We start from the raw sequence: 14,350 nt of genomic DNA on the forward strand, positions 1-14,350 counted from the left end.
CGATGAATGTGGACGGGTGTTTATATAGTGGATCTCTGAAGATGGTGATTCGTTGACGGGAAAGGAGAAACAGCAATCAGTCTGTACACGCGGCTTACCATCTACCGTCATCTGTTGACTGAGCCCTTCTTTTTTTTTTTTTTTGCCAAATCGAAATTTATGCTAATTTCACTAATATGCAAAGATTTATTTACTAATCGCAGAATTTTTTTTTGAGAAAAGTGTCAAATTAGACCTAAGTCAAATTGATAGTGCAATTGGTCTCGTAAGCAGGGTTGCAAAAATCTCGCGCTAGGCGCCCCTAGGCCGTGGCGATTTCTTCCCTAGGCTCCCGCCTAGGAGATCGGGCGCCTAGGCGCCCGCTTAGCGCCTAATTCGGCCGCCTAGCGCCTAACTCGGCCGATTACGCCGAGTTAACTCGTCAATTTCTGTCGAGTTAGCCGAGTTAACCCGGCCGACTCGACCTTGCTAATTTTTTTCATATATATATATATATATATATATATATATATATATATATATATATATATATATATATATATATATATAGAATCGCACTCAGGTGCGAATGCTTCGCCTAGGCGCGAAATAGGAATGAATTCTGTTCGTCCACGTGTCCAGATCTAATGGATGAGAAACACTGATTTTTAAAAAAAATGCGGTGGCATTTTCGTAAATAATTGAACATCGAAGTGCAAGTAAAATGTATTACAAGTGCATGTAAAATGTATTATAGGTGCAAGTAAAAATTTACACTGAGCATCAATACTTAGTTGCACCTATAGTTCTAAGTAGTTGCACCTATAGTTCTAAGTAGTTGTACACATAGTTATAAGTAGTTGCACCTAGGTGTATGAATGTTTGCGAGTGGTTTTCAGGGGTATTACTACCCGCTGAACTCAGATTAATGAATGTTAACAAGGCAAAATTACATGCACTTATAGGTGAAAGTAGGTGCACCTATAGTTATAAGTAGTTGCACCTATAGTTATAAGCACACCCAGGTGCATGAATGTTTGCGGAAAGTGAATGCTAACAAGGCAAAATTACATGCACTTATAGGTGAAAGTAGGTGCACCTATATTTATAAGTAGTTGCACCTATAGTTATAAATAGTTGCACATATAGTTATAAGCACACCCAGATGCATGAATGTTTGCGGAAAGTGAATGCTAACAAGGCAAAATTACATGCACTTATAGGTGAAAGTAGGTGCACTTGTAAGTGATTTTAGTTGCACTTCGATGTTCAATTATTTACGAAAATGCCACCGCGTTTTTTTTAAGTTATTAGATCTGGACACGTGTAGCGCGCTGATTCGTTCGCATTTCCCTCCTGAGCACTTATTCGCACATGAGTTGCACTCGGGTGCGAACGGCTCGCCCAGGCACAAAATAGGAATGGATTCTGTTCGTCCACGTGTCCAGATCTAATGGATGAGAAACACTGATTTTTTTAAAAAATGCGGTGGCATTTTCGTAAATAATTGAACATCGAAGTGCAAGTAAAATGTATTACAAGTGCATGTAAAATGTATTATAGGTGCAAGTAAAAATTTACACTGAGCATCAATACTTAGTTGCACTTATAGTTCTAAGTAGTTGCACTGATAGTTCTAAGTAGTTGCACACATAGGTATAAGTAGTTGCATCTAGGTGTATGAATGTTTGCGAGTGGTTTTTAGGTGTATTACTACCCGCTGAACTCAGATCAATGAATGTTAACAAGACAAAATTACATGCACTTATAGGTGAAAGTAGGTGCACATATAGTTATAAGTAGTTGCACCTATAGTTATAAATACTTGCACATATAGTTATAAGCACACCCAGGTGCATGAATGGTTGCGGAAAGTGAATGCTAACAAGGCAAAATTACATGCACTTATAGGTGAAAATAGGTGCACTTATAAGATATTTTACTTGCACTTCGATGTTCAATTATTTACGAAGATGCCACCGCATTTTTTTTTTAAGTTATTAAATCTGGACACGTGTCACGCGCTGATTCGTTCGCATTTCCTTCCTGTGCACTTATTCGCACCTGAGTGCGTCCCTCTATATATATATATATATATATATATATATATATATATATATATATATATATATATATATATATATATATGACATATATGCACCTACACACGTGCACTATTTTCCATTTTTTCAGTTAGCCGCCTAAGCCGCTTAGGCCCCGCCTAGGCCGTCTAGGCGCTAGGCGCTACTCTACCGCCCGACTAGCACCTAGCGCCTATTGCAACCATGCTCGTAAATAAACAAAGTTTCATTAAAATCCCCTAAACCGGTAAAATTATCCAATTAAGTCCAATATAATTTGTTTATCAGGTTAAATTGGTATGGTGTTGCCAAAATCACTATACTTGAAAGACCCTAAGGGGGCGTTTGGTTCGGGTTATCTAAGATAACCAAGGTTATATTTGGTTGGTTATATAAGATTCCTATGTTTGGTTGGAGTTATGCAACATTCCCATGGAATAAAATTTACCCTCCACATCATCTTTTTCCCTCTTTTGAAGGGAATGTGATTCCCTTAGAATTCTCAGGTATTAGAAGATTCCCTTGTCATTTTACTAACTTTGCCCTTCACTTCCCATCACATTGCTTTGTTTTTTTACCGAAAAGTTAAAAAAAAAAATAAGAAATCAAAATTAACCTTTCGGTTAAAGCAAGCAAGCTAAGTTTACTTTGCTTAACATGAAAAATCAACTTTGTGGAAGCCACATTTGAATTTGTAGAAATTAAAGAATCTGTATGTATGAAGCCACGAGTCAACTTTTCGGATGAAGGAATGAAAATTATATATATATATATATATATATATATATATATATATATATATATATATATATCAAATTTTGCATGGTTATGCATTGGAATATTGAAATGCATTAAAATATATTGAGGGTATTAAAGTAAAATAATCATTATAACATAAATAACAATACTTCAACCAAACATGTTTATATTATATATCTCAGTTTTTACCAAACACAGGAATCTAACATTCCCAGTAATCTAACATTCCCAGCAATCCAACATTCCCTAAGGTAATATGACATTCCGTGAACCAAACGGCCCCTAAATGATATTAAATCGTATTATTATGTTAATCAACAGTGGGTTGGTTAAAATTTAGATCTTACTAAAATGATGTTTGTGTTGTAATGTTGTGCACATTAGCCCGTTCGCTGCTAAGTGCTGAGTTTATGTATCAAAGTATAATTAACAAGGAAATTGAGAATGCAGAGACAAATCATGAATCAAAGGACAAGAGACAAGGTTTCATTTCATCCACTCTCTCAATACAAAGGGTTACAACATATATATATATATATATATATATATATATATATATATATATATATATTGTACACGTGTAACTGCTTATTTAATGGCAATAATGTGACAGTTATAACTGTTATAAAACACTATAATAATGTCCACTTAATAATATTATTTATAACACTTTCCCTTGGACATTATTTTATTGTGATCTTGTCTCGTTAAAAACTTGATAGGAAAACCCAGCGGGAAAAACCTAAACAAGAAAAGAGTACAAGATATATAGATATTGGCCCTGTTTGGTAAAATGGCTGTTAGCTGATAGCTGTTAGTTGTTAGCTGATTGTGTTAATTAGAGGGTATAAATAGTTGACAACATTAGTTGGTTGTAGAAAAGTGTTTGGTAAATTAGCTGTTAGCTGATAGTTGTTTGGTATAATTTCTTTTCTCAAAAAACTAATTGAAAAAGTTGCTTGGAGTAGCATTTTGAATTTTAGCCTTTTGGAGTTGCAAAAAGCTAATTAACCAAACATTTATATTGATATTTTAACTAAATCAAACAATTAATAGTGGTCAAATAAGCCAAAATTGGCCTATAGGCCAATTTTTTACCAAACAGGGCCATTATATTTGAATACATTCATGCCTCTTTAAAAAACTTCAATAGGAAAACCATGTGGGAAAACCTAGTTGAAGAAAAGAGTACATGATATATATAAAAATCATATATTTTATTGGTTGTCTCATTAAAAATCTTAACTTAAGAAAATCCTGTGGAAAAAAACTTAGTTAAGGAAAAAAGAGTACAATCATAAGCCTTCAAGGCATAATCTTTAGAATTTTGGAGTTTGTCTACTTAAGCATTTATTTTACAACTTTTCCATATTGACATTAATATATCATACCCATGTCTCGTTAAAAACCACACTAGAAAAACTCAATGGAAAAAACCTACAGAGGAAAAGAGTACATGATATATATATGTTGCAAAATGTACAACTGTTAGTCTTTTAAGACACAACCTACGAGATTGATTTGAGTGAATGTACTTTCCGTCTCCCCTTGAAGATAACAATCTTCAAGTTCCACATAGCTTAAAGTAAAGTCATTGTTTCAATAGAGTGTAGAGAGGGGATATAGTACAATCTTCAAGATTGTCATTAGAATTTATCATATTTCTCATGATCACCTGGGTCGATAAAATTACTTATATTTTATATTTTGTTGTTCCCCCTGAAAACAATAATTTATTAACCTACGCATATTAATTTTATGGATATTTTGTAGGTATACATTTGCTAACTTGGCACTGGAGCAAATCTTCTAAACAAATTTTTTTTTTTTTTCATTCTTCTGGAGTTCATATGGATAGAGGTATTTTATATCATGAAAACTATATACGTTTTTATTTTTCCTAAGTATGCTGACTTCATGTCTGTTGATTTGGTAGAGAAGAAATCAATCACAATATATAAATATTTTTACCTTGATTATTTGCTACTGCTTCTTTTCTCATCTCATAACTTAACAGTTGCTATGACAAAGCGAGAGTATAGTAAATTAATGACGAGATAAAAATATACAAAGTACATTTAATTAATGGAACCAAGATATCTATAAGGACAGGTATTATCATTTAGGCTTAAAATGCTTAAAGCCTAGATTGATTTATAATATATCAATCCCAGACATGACATTTATACCCCAACAGAATCCCAATATCCAAATGATTTATCAAAAGAAACGTCATTTCCTCTTTCTTTCTAGGAGAATCACCAAATCACTCTTTACAAATTACAAAAATAAGATGCAAGTTGGGGAATTTTCGATCCCAAAATGGTATTCAAAATGACGTCTTGAAGCAGCGCACTTCTCGTCCTGAATTATCCTTTTAGGTTAAAATAGTCCTTTATCTACTTCGAGAGATTATTTGGACATAGACTAATTAGTGTGTGAAATTCCTTTTAAGGAAATGCTCGATCTACAGGTCGAGATAATACTTGATTTTTCATATCCTTTATTTTACAATAAGCCCCTTAATAAGTACCTAATAATGGTACATATTCATTTCTATAATTTCATATTTGAGGAGAAAATTACTCAATCAATTGCTTTACTAGTTTAAGTTAAGTAAAGCCTTTATATTTTAATTAACAACAAACATGTTGTGATATTTCTGTTCTTTCCTTTTGAGAATTATAAATCCATCAAAGATTTTTCAAAATAAAGATTAGTGTTTAATGACTCATAATTTTAAGGTCATGATTTTAATAAGCTGCATATCAAAATTTATTATTCAGCCAATTGTGTAGCGGAACTTTTAATAATATTCATTATGGGAGAGTATTATTATTTGATTAATATCAATTTAGGGTCTCTGTGTGAACCCTTTTGCTACAAGCTCGCTCTATATTACACAACCTCATCACTCTTGTCTTCCTTTCATATGAACATCATTTGTAACCTAAAGGGTTAACACTTCAATGGTGTACAAAATGAATATATTAGCGAGCTTTTATATATATATATATATATATATATATATATATATATATATATATATATATATATATATGCCTTTAAGTGCTCTTTTGTCTAGATTGATTAGGATTGTCATATAAAATGAGCAATTTAAAGGTAATTTTGTTGTCGACAACTTATAACGTTTTTCAAGAATATCTCCCATGTATATAAAAGTTCATGGTAATTTTCGAAGTTAACCAGATTATAGCCATTTTTTCAAGGATATTTGTATCTGGTTGTTCTGCAACCTAGTATTATGATTATTTGGTGTACTTATAATTTTACTGAGTTTTTCTCATTTTCTAGACGATCATCTTAACGAAATAATTCTAAGATTTTCAAGAGTGACAATATTTTTACTAGATCTAGTTGTTGTGGATTCTTATTTTTTTTATACAATGAATCTTCCGCACTTCTAGCGTCAAGGAGTATTGATATATATGGTCCAATTGGGGAATGTGTATGAGACCTAGTCTGTAATACCCCGTGTTACGGCCTTCAATCCCGGATTAATTATTTAATTAATTCCGTTAATAATAATTAAAAAGAATTTAATTTGGTTATGATTCCCTTTAATTAATTAATGTGGTCCACCATGAATTGTGGACCCTTGCCTAAACTAGAGTCTTAAGCCTATTAAGAATAAAGAGAGTAAACCTTTTACTAGTCAGATTCTTATTAGGAATCCTAGACCCATATATCTATTACGAATAAAGAAAGTAGGCCTTTATTATTCAGATTATGATTAGAATTCCTGATTCTATAAATAGGGGATTAGAAAGCAATTAGAACCCTTATCACCCATAGTTATATTACACGAAAATATTCTCGGGAGATTCCCCACCACCAAGCCTAGGGAGATCAATCGGATGGAAATCTTAGAGAAGAACCTTAATGGCCAAGGGATGATTAATTAAGGCTAAGAGGTAACCCATGTCTCAACAAAACCTATTTTCCTTGCTATAATCTTCTTCTTTGACCTCATTGATATGCAATTCTATGCTTGTGTCTTGATAAATCTTTTATGATGATTATGATATGATCTTAATGTTGATGAAGATGATCTTATGTGTTGATCTTGATAATTTTGATGATTATAAGAGGTTCTTGATAATTGTGTGTTGTTCTTGATGAATCTTGATGTTCTTGATTTTAAAGATAAAGTATGATTTTATATGATTAGAGCCCTAGGTTAAATTGGGAATTTTGTATTGTGATGTTCTTGATATATTTAGGTGGGATTTCGCATGTCCGGGTGTTGATTATATTTAGAAGTCATGTTAGGATATGTTCAATATGATTCTTGGTTTTGATCCACTATTTGGCTACGTGGTGTCATCGTTCGTGTTTAAAAGTGTCTAAGCATGGTTTCGGGTTCCACAAAAGATCCGGGACCAAAATATTGAAAAGGAGTCAGTGGGGGTAGGAGAACCCGCCACCTACCCGCTGCCCATTTTGGCGTCGCCGGCAGCGGGCAGACGACTGCCCGCTACCCGGTTTCTCCCCGCCGGCCACCCGCTAGTTTTTCCCCACCTCGAGATGTTGGCTTCCCCGTTTAATGTTTCCCCGACCCTCGTGGTGTCCCAACGGATTCCGTTTTTCGTGCCTAAGTCTAGTTTGATGTTTTGGGTACCGTTCGTAGGATAAAAGAGTCTTGTGTATTGTATGCTAGTTGAATTGGTACCCTGTTGACCTAGGTGAAAGATGTATGAACTCCTTTGGATTATTCCTAGTATGTGGATGACCACGCATAGGTTTCGTTATACGTTTTCTCCCCTTTCTCAATGTGTTAATGTGGGTTGCATGTGCTTGCTATGTGTTATATGTGCATGACTCCCCAATATTAGCTGCGGTCAAATTGCTTTTACATGGGCTGCGGTCCACCGATTGGCCTCGCCAACGGTGGGTTACCAGCATCATTCGCTGAACAGATATATTTGGCTTTCAGGCACAGATAGTTAGATTTCCTTTCGACCTGCGTGCCTTGATGATGTAATGACGTTGTTTAAGGTTAATTAGTTAGTATAGCCTGTGCATCTGAGTTCTCCAGCTCAGATGTGGCATAACACCCCAGACCCTTGTGTTTAGAATGCTCTGTTTGGGATTAATTAATAGAATTGCTTTCCTATTATAAGATTAAAAAGTTTTAAAAAAATTTCCGGGTGTTACATAGTCACTCTTTGTATGAAATAGATTTATTTGGCAGATATGTTTGATTTCTTTCTGAACTTCCAGTTCAGTCTAATTGGTAAGTGGATTTAATTTTTGAAGATTTTTCATTGCATGAAATTTCTCAGCATTCCATTTAAATTTGATCAGATCTTCCCTAATGTCGTGAACCGATCTTCATGCAGTCAGTGTATCCATTGCGTCTCTCTGAGGGGAAATTTTTGAGACAATAGATGGAGGTTTAGAGGTATACTATGGTGGTTTTGTAATAGATTGGACTGCATTCATAAGACTAGAATTGCAGATTGGGAAATGTTTGTTTGAAAACCACGTATCAGATGTAATGGGGAATAATTATATGCAGTGTGCCGAAATTTTTAGAATTAAAGTAGTAGCATGAATACTACATTTCCCCAACAAGTATCCGGCACATTGGAGTTTTGAAAGAATGATTTAGCAAGCAATTTAAATTTAGAGATTCAGCTAAACCCTTTTAGGTGTGGTCATAATGCATATGATGCTTCATCGTAATGCCTATTGCCATATAATAATCGTCAAAAGTTGACGAGTTGAAATCACCAGCGTTATCCATCTTATGACCAATAGGAGCCTTTACTTTAGGTAAGGCAACTTTGTTGGATTCAACATGGTGCTGGTCGTTCAGGTTACACCCATACGTGAAACATAACTTGCTGCTGAGCTAGAGTTATGAGTTTGTGGTTGTTCTTGACGAGTTGATTCATTTTTGCTTTTGATTTTGGTTTTGGGAGTTATTGTTGTTGCCACCTTGACCTTATCTCTTCCTTGTCTTCTTCTTCAACCCTTCTTGATGTTTCACAATTAGGCGACATCGTGCGCTTCGGGCACCGGTGCAGAGCCAACTAGGTATGCATTATCGAATTGCATCAACAGGTGGTTGTGTTTCTAAAGTTATGGGGGGATGGTGGTGTGGTAAAGAAGACAAGGTCTTGGCAATCAAATTTGTGCCAGAAACATTCTGCTTACACAACTTTAGTTGGGACACAATTTTGCGTATAACTGACTTAGAATCTGTCAATCAGTTATTCGTCTTAAAGTTTTGAAAGATCAATGTAAGGCAGTCAAATTGTGATTTTAGAAAGGACCAATGAATATGTGCTAGTCAAATTTATCATTCGGGGATTTCTATAAGGCATAAGAGTCCTTTGCAGGAAGGTATTCATTTGTTAGGGGTGGTGTAAGAAAAATAAAGCGTTGGCTTTTTGGGCTGCGTCGCTCATGGACTTCTCAACGATCGTGTCTTCAAAGTGACGTAGGATCGAGATAAATTTGAATATCAAGAGCCCATGCGAAATATTCGCTCCTGTCCAAAACAAGTGTGAGAAGATCACATGTGGTAATAGTAGCCAGGATATATAAGTTTCAAAAAAAATCTACGCATACTAAGTCTAGCTAAATTCGAAGGTCCACTCGTAAAGCATAATGCATAATCAAAATATATATTATGCTAATATAACATAATATGCATATGAATTCATAAAATCATTTTATCAAAATAAATTGCACAAAGTAGTAATTTAATTCATGAGCATATAGATTTAAGTAATAAACTGAGTTAGAACTTGAAAGTAATATAATTTTCAATTCTTGAAAATGAATCAAGTTGCTGGTCCAAAACAATTTATATAGCATAAACAATTGAAATATTCACAGGCCCCAAATAATCCAATATCTTGTTCAATTATTATGAACAAAAAAAAATGAGCCCAATTTTTTTTTTTTTTTTTAAATTAGCCTAGGTCTGGCGGAATTGGGCCAGACCCATCCCAACAATCCAACATAAGTACATCTATCTAACCTATCAGCTAAAGCATTCTTTCTACACCAGCAGCCACAAACGAGAGAGAAAGAATTTATTTACCAATCATATTACCAATGGTACGCTATAACCAATTATTGGTAAAAACAAATGGGAAAATGTACAAATAGGCCATTGAACTATTTAAGAAATAACAATTAAGCCATTGAACTTGAATAAGCTCCAAATTGATCCATGAACCTGTAAAAAAAAAATGCAATTAGCATTTTTAGTAGGCTACCAACAAGTTTGTGATGATTAGGATGACATGTATTTTTTTTTATTTTTTATTGGCACAAGTGTCAAATAGACCCATCTACTATTGCGAAGTGCTCAATTCCCACCACGAACTAAATTAAGTGTCAAATAGGTCCATCTACCAGCTAAATTTGTTCAATTGACATTTTTTACAGATTACTAGCAGGTTGTCTATTTAATTATTAAAAATAAATAAATAAATAGAATAAAAAATTAAAAAATTTAAAAATTTAAAAAAAAAAAAAAAAAAGAATATCAGCCACCGGCTGTCCTCGCCGGACAGCCGGTGGCTGATTTTTTTTTTTTTTTTTATAATTTTTTTTAATTTTTTTATTCTATTTTTTTTAATAATTAGATAGGTAACCTGCTAGCAACCTGTAAAAAATATCAATCGAACAGATTTAGCTGGTAGATATACCTATTTGACACTTAATTTAGTTCGTGGTGGGAATTAAGCACTTCGCAATAGTAGATGGGTCTATTTGACACTTGTGCCTTTTTTATTTTATTATTAACAATATTCTACTAAGCATTGACCAAAAAAGAAAAAAAAAAAAGAAAAAAAAAACTAAACATGTTCATCAAGTTCTTGTGCTCTTGAGCTTGTGTAACTTCAACTCTCTGTCTTCCTCTTACAAAAGTGTGTTCATCAAATTCATCTGCTCGGTTTACTCTGAGGGCGATGTCTAGTATATTAGCCTGCTGATCAACACAAAAACACATTGCAGGACACCTGCAATTCCTGTCCAAGCTGAAGGGCCAGTTTGCACAAGTGAAGCTTGTATCAAGAGACCAACAGAGGCAGCCAAAGAAACAAATGATACTACATATGCAATGAAAAGCCAGAGTTTCAACCTCCATTCGCCTTCATCATAAGGTGGATAACCAATGTCCTCTTTTCTAACGCAATTGAACATCAAGACAGCCAGGGACGCAAATATCCCTGGGAGGTAGTGGAGGAACGATGTGACACCCCGTATTTTTCTAAAATAAATTATAGTCCCATTACTAAATATTTTTATTAAAAATATTTATATGTATGTATAACCCTAGTTACTTTGTGAAATGGGCTTGGGTTTATTTATTATATGAAATAGTAATTATTTTTGTAACCAAAATATCCTAGGTCCAAAGTGATTTTAATTACCTAAAGCCTATATAGTATTATAAGCCCATATGTTGTATGAATAAGTATGTGTTATTTTGTGAGTCCAATACTAAGCCAAGTATAGTTATTTTCATATGGAGTCTTGAACCAAGATGACCCAAGGACTTAATTTAATTTTAGCCCAACCCCAACCCAACCCACAAATAGAAGCCTACCCTAAATAGTAGTTTGTCTACCTATACCTATAATCTTATACACATGTGTACGTAGATAGCAGCCTCGTCCCTTCCATCTTCAGCTATCAACACCGCCTCATTCATCCCTTCCTAGCCTCCTCAACATCAACGGTCAACTTCTTGGCTTCCTTGAGTTTAGGTCGTGAAGCTACAACAACGGTAGAAGGTTATCGGAGCTCGCCGGCGGCAGAATAGTGGAGTCCGGCGAGGTGAGGCAGCAGCTGAGTAACGGCGGTAGATGTCGGCGAAGATAGCAACTCCGGTATCTAGTTCTTTTCCCCCTTTGTTTTTCGGCGCACCCAGTAACTGGACGGCAGTGTAGCCACGACGTCCTCTCCCGAGAAGAAGCAGGTCCGGCGGCCTCGGTCCTCCTTTCCGGCGAAACCTGGTGGCAGTAGCGGTGGTTGGGTAGATCCCTTCTTCCTCTGGTGGTGGTGGTGGTGCTCCCTGAAGACGCAAGCCGCGGGCAGTGGCACGGGTGGAGGTACTCACCGTGTTCCACCCGCGGGTTCAGTTACGTGAAGAAGAAGAAGGAGGTGATGAAGGTGAGCTTTGTTTATCTTAGTTGTTTGTTTCGTGATAATTAGATTTGTTGTTACTTATGTTCCCAAGTGGTTAACTAACTTAGTGGTTAAGGGAGTGTTTAGCTTAGTGTTTGGCTAGGGTTTGATTCTTAGCTTAGCTTAAGTGTTTTAGTTATTAGTTTTAATTAATTAATTCTATCTTAAGCCTAAGTGTTAGTTTGTTTAAGGATTAAGCACCCATAGATTATTAAAAGGGTTGTGTAGTTTAGATGGTAAAGCTTATTGTTAATCTTGGATTAGGTTAGGGTTTAAATCCCCTTAATAAGGTTTTAATTAGTTTTAATTAGTACTTTTGTTAATAGTTGAAGATCCGGTTTAATCCACAGGTTCCCGGTATCTTGGTTTTATTTTTGGAGTACAGGTGTACCCGCGGGCGGAACGACGGGCAGGGTACCACCCGCCGCCCCACCCGCGGGGAACAAGGTGTCATGGGCTTGGTACCCGCGGGTGGAACCACGGGTGGTTGTCCACCCGTGGCCCCACCCGCGGGGAACGTGTAAGATGGTTGGCGGGGATTTGTTCCCCGTGATTCTTTTGACTCGGTATTGATGTTTTGACATCCCGATGTTCTTTTATTGGGCTACTTGTGAGTCTTCTTGATGTTTCGTATGTCTAGAACGATATGTTAGGAATCCATGTAGGATTTGGTGTCTTGAATCGTGCTAAGGGTCCAACTTTGTGATTCGTTGGACTAATGTGAATCTTGTATGTTCTATGGAACTACTTTTGGTTTACCTGTTTGATAAGCATGCTAGTTTGATGTCGAAATGCTAGTGTGTACGGTTTGTCCTTTCCTATTGAGATTGGCAACTTGTGTTGACCATCGTTTGGTGTCGGATTGTGATCCTTCGTTGTTGAGTATGGTTTCATATCTTTGTTGTGATCCATTGATTGGTTCCTATGATGTGAATGTATGTAATCATTGTACCCTTTGATTGATACTTGATTAAGGTCATTGTTGAACCTTAGTCTTCTTTGTAATGATGATGACTTGTGTGACTATGATTGAAATTGGTGGTGTGACCTGAGCGTATGCTCATATGTAGGTGGTTGTGTGAATGAAATGAATAGTACCCTCGTGTACTCATATTATATATAGGTGGTTTTGTTGGAGATTGTTGGAGTGGGGACAACGGTCCCCGGCGGTATAAGGTTGGACTCAGAAGTATAGGGTGGCACTCGGAGGTAATGGTTGGAACTGAAATAAGGCCGGGGGTAGCCATAAGGTTGGAACAGGGCATAAGGTTGGAACTGTGAAACTTGTGACATGTAGTTGTCATTGTGGCATGTAGTTGCCAATGTGTGAATGTCTATTCTTTGCTAATGAGCATGTCTTGATGTATTCTACTTTGTGATCAGTAGAATACATCTTGAGTTGTATTTGGTTACAGTTGGTATTCTTATCTTGTTGTTGTCGTAAGGATGTTGATTTCCTTTTTCCTTAGAGTGTGAATGAGTCTTTGAAGTTGACTTCTCTCTATGGCTTTTGAAATGATATATACTGTATTCCGTTTCGAAAATGGTTTTGACTTATATTTATCTATATATGCTATTTAACGCGTATTGATGGGTTACCAGCAATGTTCGCTGACCGGGTGTCATCCCCATGTTATGTTTTCCTTGTTCTACAGGTTTTGAGTAGAGACCAAGAGCGCTTGACTGGAGCTTAGATAGTTTTATCCTTTGTCTAGATGTTTTGCTTTGAGTGACCTGTGTGCCTTAACTCTTTAGACTATGTTGAATGTATGGATTAGTTTTCTCGCCTGTGCATCTTTAGCGGTTAAGATGTGGCATAATGCCCCCGTATAGACTTGCTTCCGCTTAATGTTTATCGATGTTTAGTTTGCTTATCTCTTGCATCTAAGTTTTTTAAAATATGGTAAAATCGGGGGGTGTTACAAACGAGATTTTGACGGCGCTGCAAACGAGGGTGTCCACCCAGAACCACCACCCGGCTCCGAAGACGACGCCTGCGACTCCCAGCCTAAAGATCGCCCATAGCTCCCCAAAATCCATTACACTCACAATTTTCCTCTAAATTGATTTCAGTCAAATATTAATATTATTAAACATAATCCTGTGTCTTTGGTATTGTGGATGATTCTGGAAATACTAATAATAGTTTAATAGTTTAACTTAGTTTTTTGTTTGGGGTGTCAAATTCTTAGTAGAATATTAATAAATAAATAAATAAATAAAAAAACTACACATGGCATCCTAATCCTCACAAACTTGTTGGTAACTTGCTAAAAATTCTAATTGCATCTTTTTTGCAGGTTCATAGATCAATTTGTAGCATATTCGAGTTCTGTGGCTTAATTGCTATCCCC

The 14,350-nt window shown here is 35.7% G+C and overlaps 1 pseudogene; it reads right to left on the reverse strand.

The window, feature by feature from the left end:
* Positions 1-10,760: 10,760 nt before the first annotated feature.
* LOC109155177 lies at positions 10,761-14,065 on the reverse strand (annotated as a pseudogene).
* Between the last annotated feature and the right edge of the window lie 285 nt (positions 14,066-14,350).

Source organism: Ipomoea nil, unplaced genomic scaffold, assembly GCF_001879475.1.
Source record: "Ipomoea nil cultivar Tokyo-kokei standard unplaced genomic scaffold, Asagao_1.1 scaffold2694, whole genome shotgun sequence".
In the NCBI taxonomy this organism is placed as follows: domain Eukaryota; kingdom Viridiplantae; phylum Streptophyta; class Magnoliopsida; order Solanales; family Convolvulaceae; genus Ipomoea; species Ipomoea nil.